Source organism: Balaenoptera physalus (assembly GCF_965194825.1).
Source record: "Balaenoptera physalus genome assembly, chromosome: 2".
Lineage (NCBI taxonomy): Eukaryota > Metazoa > Chordata > Mammalia > Artiodactyla > Balaenopteridae > Balaenoptera > Balaenoptera physalus.
Genome location: NC_138883.1, coordinates 26525670 through 26542286, shown reverse-complemented (window position 1 = coordinate 26542286; position 16617 = coordinate 26525670). Strand labels below are relative to the sequence as shown.

The 16617-nt window shown below is 49.5% G+C and overlaps 1 protein-coding gene and 1 long non-coding RNA gene across 10 annotated transcripts in view; one reads left to right on the top strand and one right to left on the bottom strand.

The window, feature by feature from the left end:
* The window catches only part of ESRRB (estrogen related receptor beta), a 196920-nt gene that overhangs the window by 117066 nt on the left and 63237 nt on the right, over positions 1 to 16617 (top strand). The gene's annotated exons all lie outside the window — the stretch shown is intronic.
* LOC309655996 overlaps positions 1 to 16617 on the bottom strand; it is a 108103-nt gene that overhangs the window by 76032 nt on the left and 15454 nt on the right. The window lies entirely within an intron of this gene.

Genomic DNA, 16617 nt, shown 5'->3' with positions numbered 1-16617 from the left:
AAATAAATCAGGACAAGGGAGTAGGGAGTGTCCACTGTCGTGCATTAGTTTATTTACTTGCGTGTGGTCTGTCTGGACCCTTTTCCTGCGTGGGACTGTGCTTTGTTCATGGCAGCGTCTCTAGCTCCTTGGACCGTGTCTGGCACCTAGTAACTCCGCATGGTAAATACTTGCTGGCTCCATAAATGAGCGAATGAATGATCTTTGTCTGCCTGCCTCCAGTGGCTGTTAGGAGAATCAGGTGAGAAGAGATGCACTCTTCAAATGATAAACTAATGTGCCAGGGGCCCCAGGAGTCAGAGCACATTTTCTGTTTGCAGAGGGCTTTCCAGGTGTTCACTAGGTGGCTCGCAGGACAGCAGTTCTCAAACTTCCATGTTGGTAACAGTCACTTGGAGAACGTGTTAAAGTGCCGGTTGAAGCCTCAGGCCCAAAGATTCTGATTCCATGGGTCTGGGGCAGAGCCCTGGCATCTGAATTGAACAAACCTTCTGGGTGATACTGATGCTGCTGGTCACCAGACCACACTGAGAGAAGCCCTCACCGAGCACTAGTTGTAACTTTCGCTTCATTTGCAGATCAAGACAAGAACCCAGAGCCCCTGGGCTGTCTCAAGCTGGAATGCAGTGTGACCCCAGAGCCCATGGTTCCAAAGTTGGTGGCAGGCGGGAATGGGGGCTGCCCCTCTGAAGGGCCCAGGAGCCTGCACTGAGAACTGTGACTCTGGCTTGGTACCCCTGGGTGCTGGAGTTCTAGTTTTCCTACTTCTTCTTTTTATTTATTTATTTAAAATCCTTTGACGTTAATTGGTATATTTCTACTAATTCTTTTTTTTTGTTTTTTATAAATTTTACACTTTATTTATTTATTTATTTATTTATTTACTTTTGGCTGTGTTGGGTCTTCATTTCTGTGTGTGGGCTTTCTCTAGTTGTGGCGAGTGGGGGCCACTCTTCATCGCGGTGCACGGGCCTCTCACTGTCGTGGCCTCTCTTGTTGCGGAGCACAGGCTCCAGACGTGCTGGCTCAGTAGTTGTGGCTCACGGGCCTAGTTGCTCCGCGGCATGTGGGATCTTCCCAGACCAGGGCTCGAACCCGTGTCCTCTGCATTGGCAGGCAGATTCTCAACCACTGCGCCACCAGGGAAGCCCCCTACTTCTTCTTTTTAGACCAGAGGATTTGGGAGCTGCCAACCACACAGGCAGCTCAGGGCGCACACCAGGTCCTGCGAGGCCAGCCAGGCCACTGGGGCTGATTCACACTCAGCCTGAAGCCTTTACTGCTGAGCATTGATAGGGGCTGAACTGTCTTGGAGGAGCAGGCCTGGGTGCCCCCAGGGGGTCAGAGGTAACCGGTTACTGCCTGATGACCTTGGCACGGGGCACAGAAGTGCTGGCATTGGAAGCTGAACAGCCCAAAGCTAATGAGCCCAGTGTGGGTGGAGGCAGCTGATTGGCTGCTTCTCTGAAGCAGGACAGATCCTCCCAGCCTGATCTGCTTGTGCAAAGGGCCCGTGAATTCCTCTGGTGCAGCCCCTGGCTGGGTGACTATTGACACTGGACTGTGGGTCCTGGCTGCCCAGCCCTCTGAGAGACACCAGGCAGCACACGGTGCGCAGGTCACAAAAGCACCAGTAATCTTCGAGGACAGGGTATCTGGCCACAGGTACTCACATCTGCAGAGCAGACTTGGGACCCCTGAGTCATGAGTCCGGTTTGAGGGGCCATCAGGCCTTGGCCCAAAAAGAGTGCAGGTGGCAGTTGCCAGAACTCTGGCCTCACTCATTGATTCATTCTTTTTTTTTTTTTTTTATAAATTTATTTATTTTATTTATTTTTATTTTTGGCTGCATTGTGTCTTTGTTACCGTGCATGGGCTTTCTCTAGTTGCGGCAAGTGGGGGCTACTCTTCGTTGCGGCGCGCGGGCTTCTCATTGCGGTGGCTTCTCTTGCTGTGGAGCACGGGCTCTAGGCGCGCGGGCTCAGTAGTTGTGGCACGCGGGCTGTAGAGTGCAGGCTCAGTAGTTGTGGTGCACGGGCTTAGCTGCTCTGCGACATGTGGGATCTTCCCAGACCAGGGCTCGAACCCGTGTCCCCTGCATTGGCAGGCGGATTCTTAACCACTGCGCCCCCAAGGAATCCCCACTGATTCATTCTTTTGTTCATTCCACAAAAATGCATTAGGCACCTTCTATGAGGACACCAAGATGAATAAGACAGTCCCTGTCCTCAAGGAACTTAACCAATAAATGACGCCCCAAAGCACAGGCACTTACAGAGCAGCAAGCGGCCATTGTTGCACAGTGCTACACTCAGCAGACACTCTGTTGAAGAGAGAGGTGCAGGGGAACATTGAGGAGGGAGTGAGAATGGCACAAGGGAAGGCTTCTTCACTAAGGAAAAGGGAAAAGGCATTCCAGACAAAGGTGTGAGAGTCATAAAATATTTGGGGAGTGCCAAGAAATTTGGTGTGCGTGACAGTGTAGAGGAGAGAAGTAAGAGCTAACTTTTATTAAACACTGAGTCCCAACCAGGCAATGTTCTTACACATGCTCTTAACCCTCAGGCGATGCCACTGTATAATGGGAGTGATAGCAATCTCTTTAACCCTTGGAGATTGCTATCACTCCCATTATACTGTTGCATAGCCTGAGGCCCAGAGAGGTTAAGTTAATGCTCCAGGCCATGCAGGTAGTAAGTGGTAGAGCCAGGTGTTAAACCACTCACCAGTTGGTACTTAATCAATCTGAGCCTCGATTTCTCCATCTGTAAAATGGGATACCCAGGCTTCTCTTGTAGGTTTCCTGGAGGGATTAAGAAAGCTACGCATGAATGCACATGGAAAATCTGTGGAAAGATACAAGATTCACAAAAAAACTTTGTAGCAGGGGTTACTGTGGGGAGGCTGTTAGGGCACCAAGAATTAGGAGAGGGGGAATAACATACCAGTCTCTGGATCACTTGTTGGGCCTCTAGTGTGTAAAGGTTAAGTGAAAAGGAACCTTAAGCGGAAGGAGTTGGGGTGAGGGTTCAGTCTGGGAGGAGACTGGTATCCCTAGAGCAGTAATGGCATTTGTCTGCAGCGGACAATCCCCCTGCACCCCTGCCCCTCTCTTTGAGGGGCAGGACACTGTGGCGACAGGCCTCCTCCTTCATACAGTGTGTACATTTTATCTCTGCAGACTTCTTGCAGACTTGGTTTAAAGATCTCAGCTCAATACCATTAGTGTATATCTGCAGAGGGCCCTTTGTAAAATTGATTAGAAAGTGGGCTTTTGCATGTGGGGTGGGAGTGGGGGGGACCTAATCGGATTTGAGCACTAGATGGTATCTAATTCCCTGCATCTAGCAACTGGCTTGGGGACCTCCCTGGGAGCCAGGGCCCCTAATTTGGTTTGCGAATACATTAGCCAAACAAGCTGAGGGGGCTCCTTTGGGGAGAGGGTTTGGGGGAGATGAGGCAGGGAGATGGTGGGAAGGCTGAGGAAATGAAAGAGGTGCTTTCTGCGCAGGTCCTGGGTGTAGCTGTACCCAAGATTGCCAAGGGTGTGCATTTTTGATGGTTTTAGCCAGTCCAGGAGAATGAAGCAAACTTTTAAAGGGACTTGCATTGCTTGCCAATTTATTAAGCCCCTATATGTATCTTTTTTTCATTTTACAAATTTTTTTTTTAAGTAATATTCACATGTATAACCAAAAAAGTCAAAGAGTTTGAGAGTATAGGCAATGACTGGTAAGTTATTCTTTCTCCCATAATCCTTGGTTCCACAGACAGCCTCCCCAAAGTAACCACTGTTACCAAGTTTTCTATGAATCTTGTATGTTTTCTCAGATTTTCCATGGGCATACAGAGCTTTCTTAATGCCTCCAAAAAACCTGCAAGGGAGCCTGGGTGTCTCATTTCCCAGATGGAGAAATTGAGGCTCAGATTGGTAAAATGCCAGTTGGTGAGTGGTAGGGCCAGGATCCAAATTGTCAATGGTCTGGCTTTAAATTCTGGGGTCTTTTCATGGAATCATGTGCCAGTCCTGAAAAGAGAGGGGACTGCTTAAAGCTAAACCCTTGGATTTTTATTTCTCCAACTCTTTTCTTGAGTCCACTCATGTGCTGTCATTTTGTCCACTTTTACTCAAGAATCTTCAAAACAGGATGGAAACTTGCAAGGGCATCTTGGTGGGAGACTCATTCAATTCGACAGCCCTCGTGAGAGGGCCTTGAGTGAATCCTTGTCTGTTTTATCAGGATATTGTGGGCGGCCTCCTTTTGTCCCCTTCCCTACCAGGCACTTGTGTGTGTGTGGAGGAGGGAAGAAATGTGTGCAAGTGGCAGTGTGTGCTGTAAAATAAGTGTGGCTTCAGAACCTAGGGTCAGCGCCCAACTTACTACAGATGGTGATGGTGCCAACCTCATAAGGTTCTTGGGAGGTCTGAATGGTATGATGGCATGGCACCTGGCCCATGGTAATGTCTCAATAAATATTAGCAATTATTAGTAATACTAGCTAGGTAACCTTTCATATATTACTCATCTACTCTGTACAAGTTACCCCAACCAAAATATAAGAATAGTACTGTTCTTATATTATTATACTGTTATTTACTATTACTTAATAGCTAATATTATTTAAATTATAATTCTGTTTACATAATAGAGCTTTTAAAAAAAATTTAGTGTAATGATAGGCATACAAGAAACGCTCAATAAATGTGATTTTGCATTTTTTTCCCTTCCCTTTACCCGCTTTAAATCAAGATCTTGGTTCTCTTTTATCTCCATTCTGAATCTAATTTCTCTAGGGGAGAATGAGAACAGGGAGTCAATGGCAGTCCAAGCTGTTTGGGGGGACTGGGGAGTGCGTGGGGTAAAGGGCTAGGCTCCCTCTCCGCACATGCAAGGTTTTGTAGGGACCAGAAGACCTCAGCCCTGATGCTGAAGTGTAAAACCCAGAATTATGTAACAGCTGGATTACGGGGCGATTATTAGCTTTGCTTAAAGATTTTCTGCTTACACAAGGATTAGCTGCGGGGTTCCTTTAAATAGCTGGCTTTGCTAATGCATTTGTACTGCAAAGAAAGGGGATGGAAGAAAAAAGGGGACAGGACTGTGAGGCAGAAGGTCTTCGTTCTACGCCTGCTGCGTGACGGTCATTTTACCTCGTGGAGCCTCAGTTTCCTTGACGGAAGTGACAAGCGGCTGCCCCGAGGTGCCGGCAGGAGGACCGCAAACCGCTGTGTCAGGGCTGCGCTGCGCTGCACAGCTAAGGCGCCCAGCTCGAACCGCAGCAGGGGGGACAGACCCGCCTCGCACGCTGTGGGTGTGATGCACTAGCCCAGCAGATGCTCCAGAGCCCCGCAGCCGCCCCGCAAAAGCTCAGAGGTCCAAACGCCCTAATGTAGCCCCCAGGGATTTTCCGGAACGAGCCCCTGCCCACCTCTCCATCCAGATCTCCTGTCGTGCCCTCATTTGTCCCTGTCCTAGACATTCCAGATTCCGATTCCTCGATGTATACTGCTGTTTCCCATCTGTGACTTGCACGTGGTGGTCCCGTTGCCTAGAGGCCATTCCACACCTGCTTTCCTTATTGGCCTGGCTAACACCTTACTTGTCCTTCAAGACAGCCTAGAGGACACCGCCTCCAGGAAGGCTTCCCTGACCCCTTTCCCCTGAGGAAAGTTAGACACCCTTCCTCTCTGCTTCAGGAGTCCCTGTGCATAGGCATGTGTGACTCTATCCGAACACTACTGGACACTTCACTGTCAGCGTTCACTTGTTTGTAGCTGCTACGAGCTGCTGAGGTTAGGGGCAGGGTCCTTGTGTTTGACTCAGTAAACTTGTAGTAAATGAAATTTTTTGTGTGTGAGGTAAATGTGCTTCATCCCCAGGCACCCACATCCCCCAGGAAGCGTACAGCATGTCCTTAAGAACCAAACCCTGGTGTTAGACCATGGGAGTTGAAAGTAATCCTGGCACTACACCAGCTCTGTGACCAAATTACTTTGGCTCTCAGGTTCCCCACCCTTCATGTGGGATTGTAATAGTTCTGACCTCTTAGGGTTGCTGCTCAGATGAAGTAAGTGCTGCACTTAGAACAGGGCCTGGACACTGTTCTGTGTTGGGCGGTGGATTTCATTCTGGAGGGCTCTGGAACCCTGCCCCTGCGGATCCTCCCAGCCCACCCTCACCCCCTCCCACGCCCCCAAGTTGCTGAGCTTGCCGTTTCTCTCTCTCCCCTCGCTCCGGTGAACTTTCTCACTTCCCTCCCCACCACAACCAGTCAGCACGGAAGTAATCCAATTTTACTTGATTATTAGTCATTACTTTCTGCTGCTGTTTTTGTTTATTACTTTTTTAAAGCCTTCGAGATTTAATTGAGTTGATTGATTAGCACAATCACTGATTGGAAGGAGATACTCTGTAACCCTCTCCTCCCCCAGCCTGTACCTTTGCCCAGAGAGGACCTGGGCTGATCGTTGGGGTCCAGGGCTCCTGCCCTAGGGATGCAGTGGCATGGCTTGATGGGCTGGGAGCCAGGCACCTGACCCTGCCTGGCTGAGTGACCTGCGGTGAGTTCCTTACCCTCTCTGAGCCTGAGTTTCTTCCTCTGTAAAAAGGGGATTGAACTCAGTGAGCCTTCTGATCCCTTCCTGCCCAAAAATTCTATAAAAACTCTACATCTAAGTACCACCATCCCCGCCCCCGCCCCCCGCCCCCCGCCTTGGTCTGTGAATCATTCATTCATTCAGCATCACTGAGACCCTATGCCCAGCACTCAGCCAGGTGTTGTGGGATCCAGATGTGAGTGAGACCAGGGCCCTGCCTTCCAGGAGCTGGGGTGAGGATAGCCTGACAAGCAGCAGATTCCAGCATTTATAACTTAGCTGTGTTCTAAGTTCAACAGCGTTTTGAGGGGAGTCCGTAACTCTGGAAAGCTGTAGAGGGGGTGACCTCAGTGCAAAGCGAAACAAAACAGACTGTGATGGGGGGCAGTGACCTTTATGGAGGTCACCCCTCTGTGCCAAGTACTGTGCTTAAGCCCTTTCTTCTCATTTCCTCTGTAATCCTCACAGCAAGCCTGTGACTAGGGGAATGCAATAGCAATTTTACAGACGGGACACTTGAAGCTTGGCGGGGCTAAATGGCTTGCCTAAAGCCACACAGCAAGTAAATGAGGTGCGAACGATATGAAACCATGTCCCCTTTATATAGTTTTCTACCATGTACAGTGTTCAATAGTTTGAGAAAGGGTTTAAAAATGTTCAGCTAATTTCCCCAAATATCACTTCTCTTTTCATTTTTTGTACATTATCTTCCACGCATACCCATTTTATGTTGTGAATATATACATCTCTCCAGTGCAAAGGCCCTGAGGTGGTGATGCCCTTGGCGTGTTTGGGGACGAGAAAGGAGGCCAGGATGGCTGCAACATGGGGAGAAGGGTGGAAGGTGAAGTTGGAAAGGCAGCCAGGGCTAGGGCATGCAGGGCTTTGTAGACCTTGGTAGGGGCTGGGTTTTATTCCCGACAGGTTTTGCCATTGTCTTCCAATTCCTGTTGTTTCAAAAGTCAACCCAGTGGATGTGACATTATTTACCAACACTGAGGTTGTTTCCAGTGGGGCAGTGTGTGTGCATTGTGTGCGTGTGTGTGTGCACGCATGTGTGTTTGAAGAGAACACTACAGGTTGCATTTCAAGCATATGGCTTTTGGCTTCTGGTGAACTTTCTTAGTCTAAAGCAGTAAGCATTGAGGTGACTGGTTTGGTGTTTGATCATTTGTGTGACTAGACCAGTACGACCAGGCTGTGACTTGTGGTGGAGAGAGGGGAAGGCATTGCAGCCAGCGGGTGTGTGAGTGCAAAGGAGCAGAGCCAAGGAAGAGTAAGGCTTGTCCGGAGGCCTCTGGCCCTGAAGGAGCAGTGGGCGATGGGAAGGTAGATGCCACCTAAGGGCAGTCAGCACGCGTGGCTCTTCACCTTCTCTTCAAGAGACAAAGTTGGAGCTTTTACATTTTTTCCAGTTTTTTTTTAATTAATTAATTAATTTATTTATTTTTGGCTGTGTTGGGTCTTGGTTGCTGCGCACAGGCTTTCTCTATTTGCGACGAGCAGGGGCTACTCTTCATGGCAGTATGCAGACTTCTCATTGCGGTGGCTTCTCTTGTTGCGGAGCACAGGCTCTAGGCGTGTGGGCTTCAGCAGTTGTGGTGCGTGGGCTCAGTAGCTGTGGCACACGGGCTTAGTTGCTCCGTAGCATGTGGGATCTTCCCAGACCAGGGCTCGAACCCGTGTCCCCTGCATTGGCAGGCGGATTCTTAACCACTGCGCCACCAGGGAAGTCCCCATTTTTTTTCCAGTTTTTTAAAAAACTTTTTATTAGAATAGTTTTGCTTTTGCAGAAAAATTGCAAAGATAGTGTAGACAGTTCCTGTATACCCCTGTCCAGCTTTCCCTGTCACTAACTTCTTACAACGTTATCATGGTACGTTTGTCACAATGATGAAAATGACATTGGGACACTACTATTAACTAAACGCTGAACTTTGTTCAGATTTCATTCATTTCCCACTGCTGTCCCTTTTCTCTTCCAGGACCCAGTTCACCACCCCGACCCTGCATCCAGTTGTCATGTCTCCTTAATATCCTCTGGTCTGTGACAGCTTCTCTGACTTTTCTTAGTTTTCATGACCTTGACAGCTTTGAAGCTTGCTGGCTAGGTATTTTGCTTTTGCATTTTTAAACTTTCTATTTCCATCTGAAATCGTGATGTTGAGAGGCTGTGAAATGTTGAGGTCAAGCTCGGAATGCAGGAGTTGGAAGGGCCTGGGTTCAAATCCTGGCTGTGCCCCCGACCCACGAGGTGACATTGACTGAGGAACCCTTCTATCCTCGGTTCCTCCCGCCTTACAGTGGGCGTGAGGTGCCCCCCGCTGGGACCTGGTGAAGGTTCACTGGATGGTTGCTTAAGTGCTCAGAAATTCAGGTTTCATTTTCGTTTTCATTTCGGTGGACACCTGCTGGGACTGATTGCCCTGAAGACCTTGTTCACTTCCTCTCCAGGAGCCAGGGTTGTGAAATGCCAGAGCGAGGAGGATGGCAGGGAGGGTGTGACAACTTTGTAGGAAGCTGACACTTTGCAAAGCTTTTGAAAATAAGATCCTAACTTGATCCCCACAGTAACTCCATGAGGTAGCAAGATGGGTTAGCCCTGTTTTATTTTATTTATTTATTTTTAAATTTATTTATTTATTTATTTGTCTGTGTTGGGTCTTCGTTGCGGTACGCAGGCTTCTCATTGCGGTGGCTTCTCTTGTTGCGGAGCGCAGGCTCTAGGCGCGCGGGCTTCAGTAATTGTGGCTCGCGGGCTCTAGAGCACAGGCTCAGTAGTTGTGGCGCACGGGCTTAGTTGCTCCACGGCATGTGGGATCTTCCCAGACCAGGGCTCGAACCCATGTCCCCTGCATTGGCTGGCGGATTCTTAACCACTGCGCCACCAGGTAAGTCCCTAGCCCTGTTTTAGAGGTGAAGAAACTGAGGCTCAGAGACCGTTAAGAAACTGCCGGAGGTCATGGAGGAAGGAAGCAGCAGAGCTGAGACTTGAACTTGGACTGCGAGAGCCCAAATTTGGTGCTGCTCCCAGTGTTAGCCTGGCCTGAGCTGGCCTGTGGGTGGGGCAGGCAGCTCTGGGGTGGATGTGGGTGCAGAAGCCCTGCTCTGCTGATCCGGGGCTGGAGGGGGGGGGGTCTGTCATGTGGGGCAGCTGGACTGGCATTTGGCTAGTTGGACACATCAGGGCAAGAGACTGGAGAGCTGTGGATTCCCAGTCTATACCTGTCATATTGATCCCAGGCCTTGTAGTACAGGGAGTGTTTTCATTTTGTAATGTGGGGTTTTTTTTTTTTCTTTAAGTGATTTCATTTTTAACCCTTTAATTACCTGTGAAACTAGGATGAGCCAAAAGCTTGTGACTGGGGCCTGCTTCCCGGGGAAATCTTGGGACCAGTGGCTCCAGCTTCCCCCCAAGAGGGCCCACTGTGCTACCTCCTGTGTCATGTGTCTTCAGGCCTCTCCTGCAGATGGCTAGGCTGTCTCCATTTTGCAGAAAGGGAAATGGAGTGACTGAGATCAGACAGGGCAAGTGACTGTCTCAAGAACACACAGCCTTGGAGCTGGGGCAGAAGCCTTATTAGTCACTGGGCTCTTTCTACCTGGCATAATAAGAGCTCAGAAGACCCTTGTGCTGTTTATTATTTCTTTAAAAACCTGAAATGTAAACTACAAAATGGCAATTCCACCCTTGAAAAGGGAGCTGGAGGGCATGTGTGTGTGTGTGTGTGTGTGTGTGTGTGTACGCACACTATGAGAACAAAGAACAAAGCAATTTTGGCATTTAAGCCTGACAGCCAAAATTTACCCTCTATTCCACCAAGGCACACAGAGGGTGGAGGGGTGGGCAGTCCTTTCTAAAAGGACCTCTGGGGCCTGTGGCTGCCATTCCCTTGATATCTGAGGTTCCCATTCCATCCTCTTTGAACTTTCTACATTCGGGGCTCACAGGCTGCCCCCACCCCCTCGTAGCTCTGCACAAGGATGACGTGGCCCTGGCAATTCTTCTGGTTCTAAGTGATGTCTCCTCTACGTGTCCCCCGTCACCGAGGTGTGCCCAGGTTTTCAGATCTCTGAAAAGCTTAGTGTCTCACGGAGCAGGCTGAGTATTCGCCCGCTCCCTCCTCCTCTTGGCCCTGGTGGTTGGCCTTGGGACATGGGTCACCATACCTGGGTGATCCAGAGAAGAGTTTCTGCTCAGGCCTGCTGTCTTAGTCCGTTTGTGATTCAGTAACAAAATACCGTAGACTGGGTGGCTTATGAACAACAGAAATTTATGTCTTACAGCTCTGGAGGCTGGCAAGTCCCACATCAAGGTGCTGGCAGATTCGGTGTCTGGTGAGGGGCCGCTTCCTGGTTCATAGAGAGCTGTCTTTTCCCTGTGTCCTCACGTGGTGCAGGGGGAAGGGGAGGGAGCTCTCTGTGGTCTCTCTTATAGGGACACTGATCCCACTTATGAGGGCTCCTCCCTTAGGACCCAGTCACCTCCCATAGGCCCCCCTAATACCATCACAATGGGGGTTAGTTTTCCACATATGAATGTTGCGCTGAGGACACACACATTGGGTCTATGACACCTGCTGTCTTCTTTCTGGCTGTCAGTAGCCTCTGCCCCTCTTCCCAGCCAGACCCACTAGGAGGAGGAAAGAGTTTCTCTTCTGCCACCTTTAAAGACCAGACTGGCCAAGAAAGGGAAAAAGTAACTGTTTGGAGTCATCACACTTCTCCAGAGACAGCCCTTGATCTTTGGAAGGGGGCAGGTTGGGCAGAGTGGCTGAACCCCTCACCGTGGGTGTCAGGTTGGGTTAACATTCAACCTTCTATGAACCATAGAAGCTGTGTGGCCCGTGAGGCCCACCATCGGTGCCCCCATAGATTTTCCCATCTGTAAAACAGGACTAAAAATCCAGAATTATTGGGAGGATTAAATAAGCTTGTATGCGCAAAGCACTTCGTACATAGTAAATGCCTGCTAAACAAAATAGGAAATTTAGTATAATTACTGTGTTAAATAATACAGCAGCATTAATTTTTTTTTTCCTTTAAAGGGCTTCCACATCTATTTTCTTACTGAGTCTTTACAACCACCCAGGAAAGTAGGGTGGTTTTTCTTGGATCCAGTTTACCAGTGCAGTACCTGAGATGCAGGGATTATAGTGACTTGTCCAAGGCCACTCAACAAAGCAGTGGAGGCACTGAGGCCTGACCCTGAGGTCCCTAGGGGTATCCCAGTCTGGCATACCTGCAGCCTCAAGGGCCTTTCCTGGCCAGAATGACAGCAGCCCCTGCCCCTCCAGTGCTCCCCTCATGAAGGAAAAGGACAATTTCCTGTCATCCTCCTGTCTCCCCTTCCTGGAGCAGCTGTCTTCCCCACCCAGGCTGTGACTTCCCAGGGAGAAGGGCCCTAATCCTTGCTTAGTACTGGCAGGGGGTGGCTCCACCTCTCAAGCCAGTGGCAGGGCTGGTGTCATTGCCAGCAGCATCTTGGCGGGATGAAGGTTGCATTAGTGAGCAGTAATTGGAATGCAAAATAACATTTTGATCGAGCCAGCAGGCTGTTTATTTATCAGATCAATAGTCAAAATGCCCCATCTGGAGAAGTCCGCGTGATAAGTGACAGCATTTCCAAGGGCAAGCCTGGTGAATCCAGCCCCTCACTCCCAAAGGTCTAGATTAAGGAGAGCCAAGGAGCCTGGGAGTGACCCACCACTGCTTCCCCCTTTCCTCATTTTCTTCTTATATCCAGTTTATAGAGGAGACGACTGAGAGCCAAATTGTCAGACCATACCTGCCATGGCTGGAAGGACCTGCATCCCAGAGACCTGAGGAATCATAGTAACAGCTCACGTTTATTGAGCACTTACTATGTGCAGGCGCTGGTGTCAGTGCTTCCCATTTATTGTGTCATTTAATCCTCAGAACACTTCTCTGAGGTAGGTATCTTTATATTACCCATTTTGCAGATGAAGGAACTGAGGCATGGAGAGTACAGCCTGTGGGTGACAAAGCCAGGATTCGAACCCAGGTGATCTGGGCCCAGAACCCTTGTGCCTGGGCCTGGTTCTGTCCCCTCTAGAGGGCAGGGAGCAGCAGTGGCTTTTTTTCACTTATACAGAGTCGGGGTCCTGGCTCTGAAGTCAAGGCAAGCTTTTTCCAACCTCACTTCCCACAGGTTTTCATTAATTACATTGCTTTTTGTGTTAAAATATCTTCTTTAACATTTCAAAACTAGATTTCTTGATAAGTGGGTCTGAGATGCTAGCTTCTCTAAGTTACTTCCAAACACATTACATGCATTTGGGTGCTTAAAAAAATAAATAAATAAAAGTAAGAAAAATCCATACATCATAAGCAAAGTCTTTTCCACCAGGATTAGTGGAATTTGATGGGAACTGGGGGCAAGTTTCAGTGGGACTGTTGGCTGGGCCTCTGCTCTTGAGGTGCTGGCTGACTCCCTTGCCCTGACTCTGGCCCTATCTTGTGGCTCAGGCCTGTGACTTTCACAGCCTGAGGGGGGGCAGGCCTTGGGGACTCATATCCCACCCAAATCTCATACCTCCTGCTTCATTTGTTCACTCAACAAATATTTTCTGAGCATCTCTTGTGCCCGGTAGCGTCCTAGACAATGGAGAGCAACAGAGAAGAAAGCAGAGGCCCCGAGGTGGAAGCATGCAGTCTAGTCCAGAAACAGCAGGAGGCCGGTGTGGGGGCCCCCGTGGGGGAGTGGGCAGCTGTGGAAAGGACTCCTGCTTTCCTGGGGGTGTGATGGGAAGTCCCTGGCTGTTTGGAGCGGAGGAGTGCTGTGACTTACTCCCCTTTGCTTTGTAACTCACTCCAGCACTTTCTGGCAGTGAGACCCCTGCCAAGATATTTAGCCCCTCTGGCCTCCGTTTCTTCATCTGCAAAATGACGACAGGTTGTTGAAAGGGATCGCTGACCTCGTGCATACAGTTCCGTGCCCAGCGCAGAGCGAGCCCTCTGTCGTCACCATTATGGAGCTCAGAAGCAGGTTCCCAGTTGGCTGCAGTGTCAGGTCCCCACCTGTTCACCCGAGTTAAGATGTGTCTTTGTCATCTGCCCAGGCTGCCCATTGGCACAAAGGCTGAAAAACTGGGTCAGGAAGAGAAATGGATTCTGGGAGCCCCAAGCTTCCTGTGTCATCCCTGCTGTGCATAAGGCCACATGGAAAGGGCCACTGCTGTGACCAGGTGGCATATGGAAGTGTGGTCCCTCTCACTGGGTCTGCACACTGCCCTGCAGGAACGCACATAAGAAGGGGGCAGCGACACCCAGGAACAGCACGCACAAAAGAGACTCAGGTGTGTGATCGCATAAGGAGCAGAGTGGAAGTCAGCAGTGTGAGCCAAGGGCCTTAAACGCTGATTCCATCTAGGGTTGCATCAACAGAAGTATAGTATCAAAAAAAAAAATTTTTTTTTTAACAACAAACTTAGCTTTAGAGGAAAAAAAAACAAACCAGAAGTATAGTATCTAGGACGAGAGAGGTGTCAGAACTGCTCTGCACTGGCCAGAACCCACCTGGAAGGCTGTGCTGTATTCTGATGTTCCTTTCTGTGAGGAGTAACCAGAGCAGGTGGATTATTCTCAAAGGAGGGCAAAATGCGTGGAGGAGCGATTCTAGGTCCAAGAGATGTGTTCCTGGTGAGAACCGGGCTCAGCAGGGAGCAGGAAGCTGCCTTCGGCAATCCCGAGGGCTGTCAGATGGAAGCGGGGGGTTAGACTTGTTCTGTAGGTCCTGAGGGAGAGAGCTGTATAAGCTATAACTGAAAGCTCCAGAAAGAAGAAATATTTTGGCTCTTGACAAAGAACTTAAAAAAAAAAAAATCTAAGTTGTCCCAAGATGGAAACAGCTGCTGCCTGAACTAGTGATCTCCTTATCACTGGGGTCTTTAGCAAAGGCAGGCAGCCATGGGACAGACCAGGAGCCCTTTGAGGTCCTGGCCTGGTCCAAGTGCCCCTGGCTGGGAGAGGGCCCTGCCCGCCTACCTCTCCCTGTCTCTCTGCTATTCCTTCAACATGGAGCTCTCCCTTCATGCTTCCTTATCTGTTTTTCCTTGGGCTTCTGCTTAAATGTCACCCCTTCAGAGAAGCCTTCTCTGGCCACTGTGTCTGGACACTCCTCCATTCTGCCATCTGTCCCTGGCCCTGCTCTTTCTTCATAGCGCTCATCACTAACTGAATTTATACTATTTGGTTGTTTACTTATTGTATTAGTTAGGGTGGGTCACACTAGCTATTGTTACATACCACCTCAGTTTTTCAGTGGCTTAGCATGGCAGGTTACATCTTGCTCACATAACATTTTGGTGAAGATACTTGGCAGATCACCTTTCATGAGGTTTTTCGTGGGCCCAGGCTCCTTCCAACTTGTGGCTCTGCCATCCCTCAGGGCCTTGGAGTCCCCTTCTGGAGCCTCTGCCTGGATCTTGTGTGGCCTGCAGATGGGGGAGGACAGAGAGAGGGAGGAAGTGGGGACGGGGAGTGCCATGGGAGATTTTTATGGGCCAGAGGGAGGAGTGCCTTACATCCTTTTGCCCACATTCCATTGGTCAGGACCCAGTTGATGCGCACAGCTAACTGCAAGGGAGACTGGGAAATGTGGTCTTCCTGGGTCTAGAAAGAACATGAAACTGCTTTTGATGACCTCGTGGCAGTCTCAGCTCTACTTATTATCATATTTCATTGAATCTATGACATCATAGACACCATTATTTTTGGAACCACTAATTAAATTAAACTATGGCAAGCCATCCACTCAAGATGCATTCTGATTGCCAAGATGTTAAAATGTGAAAAAAGGGTGCAGTTTAGAGTCAATGAAATATGGTGTTGTCACTCCTTGAGGACAGGAACATGTCCACCTTGGGCACCAACCACCCCCAGGGCTAGAACGGTATCTGGCACACCGTGGGTACTCAAGGAATAGTAATGGAATGAATGAGGGAGGGAAGGAGCGAGTGGATGAACGAATGAGGCGGTGTGTGAGTTGGTTAGCTGTCAGAACCCCCTTGTGTGAGCTGCCACACCAGGGAATCAGGCCTTGTCGCTCACCTGAGCAGAGGTGCTGCCGCGCTGCCGAGCAGCTGCCAACTAAGGCTCCCGGGCCCCTGCCCTTGGCTGGCACCCTTCTCTGCTGCCAGCTTCCATATTCTTCTTTCTCGCTGCACGTTGGTGTGAAGTATGACCTCGCTCACACTTGAGCTGTCCGTCTTACAGCCTCTGTCCCTGGAGAGGCAGCCGTGACACCCAGGTCTCATGGGAGAGACTCACTGCCCAGCCTGGGTCAGTTGCACAGCCCTGGGTGACTCTGCTGGGTAACAGGTGGAGATGCATGCGAATGTGGCGATTCCCGTGGGAGCTTGGCGTGCACACAGGAATAAGAGAGAAAGGAGGCTGGAGTCGGTTGTCAGCTCCTAGAAGAGAGGCTAGTTAGTTCTAATAGTTGGTTCTAGTAGTGCCTGAATAAGGAACCCCTTTGTCTGAAAAGGGACTTCCTCACTGGAAGTTCCAGCATGCAGAGAGGCACACAAATGCATGATTAAATGGTGGATGGATGGATGCACGGATGGATGAATGATCTGAAGGAGAGAGGGAGCAAGATAGTCTTGCTTACTGTGGGAATGAACTTTTTAGAGACTGAACGGAAGCGATCTCCTCATTACCAAAAAGGGTGCTAGTAACAACTGCTAACATGTATTTATTGAGCACTTTTGCCAGGCACAGTTCTAAGCTCTTTTCTGTATTAACTCGCTAACCCTCAAGACCACCCTATAAGATGAATACGATAATTATTATCATCCCTATTGTACAGATGAGGAAACTGAGGCTCAGAAAGGTTAAATAACTTGTAAGAGACAGAACTGGAATTCGGACTCAGGCAGTCCAGCTCCAACCACTCAGCTCTATGGCCCAGCATCTCGGCTCCTCCAGGATTAAATGCCATCTGGAAACTGCCGAATTTGTTCAGTGACAGTAGGTGGGATGTTTATGCTGTATCA